The following is a 4,514-nucleotide window of genomic DNA, read 5'->3' on the forward strand; positions in this document are numbered from 1 at the left end:
TTTTATAATTAATAAAGTTTATACTGGTTGATTAAGTAAATAAGTAAATTAATGATAAAATAAACTTAATAAAATAAAGCTTTCATATTTAATTCCTTTCTTCAATCGATTGTGAAGAAAAAGAAAGTCATTTTTGTGAAGCTAGGTTTCAGCAAGCTTAAGTCATCCAATTAGGTATGTATTTTTAATCTATTTTTAATGATTTTTACATTTTCAGGATCGTTGTAACTTTATCTAGCTAGCCCAGGGATTTTTACAGTTTTGAATTTTGATGATAGAAAATAAATTGCTGTTGTTAGATAAACAATTTTTGTAAATAAATTTTAGTAAAATTGTCAAATAGGGGCTAAATTGAAAAAAGGGGAAATATTACATTGTGAAATTGTGAAATAATTGAAGTATAGTACATGCTAAGGACCTATTTGATATTCGGCCATGGTGGGTTGTGGTGAAATTGTGTAAATTTCCATTTTTATGAACTAGGGACTAAATTGTAAAGAAATTAAAAGTATAAGGGTAAAATAGTAATTTTGCCAAAAATATGTGTTGGAATAAATTGAATGAAATATATATTAAATTAAGTTAAATTTATCCGTATAGATCTAGTCAGACCTCATACGGGGTTAGACCGAGGCAAAGAGAAATTACTCGCCTCCGTATCTACGTACACTTGTCGAGTTAAGTTCGTGTAATTAAATTGAGTATTTATATGTTTTAATTGAATTATACGTATGTGATTTGTGTAATTGTCATGTATAAATATCGATTGCATATTCGATGACGTACGACGATTACCGAGCCTCGTTTGAACCTTAAGAATTCATAGAATACAAATGACATGTCATTAGGGTTACCGATTTAGTTGAGGTCCTACATGTGTTGCGGACACACCACAGCTCGTATGAGCTTACCGATTTATAGCTCGTGAAAGCATACTGATTTATAGCTATGAGCATACATGTATAGGAATTGACGGATTGCAGTTTAACACATTATGTGTGAGCTATCCCAAGTATCCAACGATATTCTAAATGGTTCAATGGGCAATGTTCTGTTACGAGATGATATGATTTCTATACGAACTATTATAAGTATATATATGAAATACATGGAAATGATATTACATGATATATTAAAACATGAAACGGATGATACATGTATATGAAACTTACATAGTGGTTTTTTTTATCCATGTTTTGTTTTTTGTTATTATTTGTTTTTTACATGGCTAACATATTGGTGAATACATGTGCTTAGGAATTTGGCCAAATTAAGTTGGGATATGTTATGTTTACTTACCTAAATTGTGACTAAATGGTAAGTTAAATTCTATGTTATACGAACTTACAAACTTAAATGCTTACTCTGTGTTATTTTCTGTGTTTTATAGTGAATCAGAAGCTCTTTTGGGTTAGAAGCTTGTCGGTGCTATATCACACTATCCATTGGCTCACTCGGTACTTTTGGTTGGTTTAAGTTTGGTTATAATGGCATGTATAGGTTATTTTGGCTAATGTTGGCCTATATGTTTTGTTGTAATTATGGCCACTTATATGGCTTGTGTTTGGAATATTTTGGATGTGTATAATTTGTCTTAATATGGTTGATATGTGGTGTGAAATAGTTGTTGAATGTGCATATTAGACATGTCATATAGTTTGATGTGAATTGGCACTTTGTTGTGGAAGGCATATATATATTGATGCTAGTTTAAAATGGTATAATTTGCACCAATTGGGAAGTTTTGGTATGTTTTGGTAACTAAGCTAAGTGATATGAAATGATGCAAATTTCTTGGAATGTTGTTGGCTTACTTGGTCAGATTTTGTACATAATTATCCATGTTATGAATTGTCATTTGAGGTGCCTAAGGGCATATTAGTTGTATGTTAATATACCATATGTTTAAGTCTTGATTATACCTATTTTGGATGCCTTAATATGGCTTGTATATATGCACAATGTTGGATATAGGTTGATGCCAATTTGGGTGAGAAAAGTGACTACTAAATTTGGGCTAAATAAATTATTATTAATTAATTATGGAAAAAAAGGGTCCAGTTGAACCGCATTGGTTAAACCGAATCTAGTGAACTGAACCAGCCACCAATTGCGTTGCCCAGAACCGTCCATATGCTGACCCAAATTAGAATTTTAGCTCACTAAATAAGCTTGCAAAGAAGCCCTTGAAGAACTTTCAACCTTGCACTCAAACCCCTCCAAAATATGTGGCTTTATGGATTTGCCCCAGGCTATTTTTAGCAAAGTTGAATCTCTCAACTTTGCCATGTCTGTGGCCAGCCAAGGGGGGTCTCTTTGGCTGATGGAATTTTATATTTTTAGCAGCCACAATCAGCTATTAAAGCCACCCCTTGCTGATCATTCAACTCATCCCTCACACTCTCATTCTCTCTTCTCCTCTCTCACTTTCTCTCAACTTTTCCTTCCCATTTTCCCTTTTGTTCAAGTGTCGATTTATTCTCTTGGGAAAAAGGTCCTCATCAGCCATTGTTGAGCAGCAATTAAAGTGTTCATAAGCCACCTTGATAGCCGAGGACAACGGGGAACGAAGAACGGAGAAATCAGTCAAGCCACGAAGAAACACCAGATTTGCTTCTTATTCCCTGTCTTTTTAAATTTCGTTGTTGTTTTGAAAAACATGTTTATGAATATTTATGCTATTGAAATAGTTATTTTAATCAATCTAGCTTAAATTTAATCCGTGTTGGGTTGATTATATTTTGCCTGCTTGAATTATTGAAATTTTGTTTGTGCTGTTATAGGCTCGGTAAGATGCTTGATGAAGTAAAATCATGGCTAAGTTATTCTTGCAATATTAATTGTTAGATAACTAATGAATTAATTATTAAATTGTATTGAAATTGTAATTAGTCGACACAATACTTAATCAGTGCATGTTTATTCTTCTAAGGTAGCTGAAGTTAATTTAGCATTGTATTTGGCGATACATATGCCTTGCATAACTTGCAAGATTATTGTGATTAAACTGTTTCAAGGAAGAAATACTCTGTTACCTCACTTGATCTTTTATATGCTTATAAAGATTGATTAATCGCTCGAATTGACATTGAAAAATGTTCAAGAGATTGATTAATTTAATAAGTATGTATGAGCAGTAGTTAGCAAATTACCGAGTTGCCGTGAGTTTGTTCGTAGCAGTATAAACATAAGTTTAATAATTCTAAGTTAAAGGAATGTAATTAATCCAACACAATAATATCATCTTGATTAAATCTTATTTAAAATCTTACATTAGAACCTTTTTATTTTTAATTTTTTTACTTAGTTTTTAACCCTTAGTTTTTAATCATCTTTAAACCAAAATATTTTTCATCGTCAAAGTCTATTAACATTAATTTCATAAATATTCTTTTTTACAGTTCCTGTGGGTACGATAACTCGACATTTACTTGTCACTTTATTACTTGTTGCGATTGTGTACACTTGCACATTTTCATCGTTCTAAGTTTTTGGCGCCGTTGCCGGGGACTGTCTTAAAAAAAAGCCATCATTTGTGAATTCGTTTTTACATTTTGGTTTATTTATTTTTCTGTGTAAATCTTTACTTAATCTTTCTGTGATTATTTTAGGTGTTTATGAGTATTGACCAGATTATCAACTTACTCTCTGTGGACCTTGAAATAGAACGAACCTTTCGACACCGAAGAAGTCAAGCGAACCAGAGAAGGACCGAAGAGATAAACTTTGAGAATATGAAACAAGGAAACGGAGCAAACCTTGCTCAGAATCCTATCCTTATTGCTAATGATAGTGATAGAGCTTTACGATAGTATGTCGTGCCAATATTTAATGATCTTAATCCGGGTATTAGAAGACCCGAAATCGAGGCACAACAATTCGAGCTGAAGTTAGTCATGTTCCAGATGCTTCAGAGTGTGGGCCAATTCAGTGGAATGCCTACTGAAGATCCTCATCTTCACTTAAGACTATTTATGGAAGTGAGCAATTCTTTCAAGTTAGCCAGAGTACCCGAAGATGCATTACGACTAAAGTTTTTCCCATATTTGCTAAGGGACAGAGCTTGTGCCTGGTTGAACTCATTGCCACCGAACTCCATTTTTACATGGCAAGAGTTAGCCGAGAGATTCCTTATGAAGTATTTACGGCTGAGCAAGAATGCCAAGTTGAGGAATGAGATCATTGCCTTCCAACAAATGGAAGATGAGTCTCTGTATGAAGCATGGGAAAGGTATAAAGAGTTATTACGAAAGTGCCCTTATCATGGAATCTCATATTGCATTCAACTTGAGACATTCTATAATGGTCTCAACGTTCACACGAGGATGGTAGTGGACGCCTCTGCTAATGGTGCTCTCGTTTCTAAGTCTTATAATGAGGCTTACAAAATTATTGAGAGGATTGCCAGCAACAATTATCAATAGCCAACCAATCGAGCAGCGTCAGGAAGACGAGTCACTGGAATACATGAAATAGACGCTCTCACTTCACTTGCATCTCAGGTATCTTCAATA

General features: G+C 33.6%; 1 non-coding gene across 1 annotated transcript; it reads right to left on the bottom strand.

Moving 5' to 3' along the window:
* Positions 1-4,163: 4,163 nt before the first annotated feature.
* Positions 4,164-4,270, bottom strand: LOC121225907 (small nucleolar RNA R71). Its single transcript, XR_005923810.1, has one exon. It is a non-coding gene; the product is annotated as a small nucleolar RNA R71 (small nucleolar RNA).
* Positions 4,271-4,514: the final 244 nt, after the last annotated feature.

This window comes from Gossypium hirsutum, chromosome D13 (genome assembly GCF_007990345.1).
Source record: "Gossypium hirsutum isolate 1008001.06 chromosome D13, Gossypium_hirsutum_v2.1, whole genome shotgun sequence".
NCBI classification, from domain to species: domain Eukaryota; kingdom Viridiplantae; phylum Streptophyta; class Magnoliopsida; order Malvales; family Malvaceae; genus Gossypium; species Gossypium hirsutum.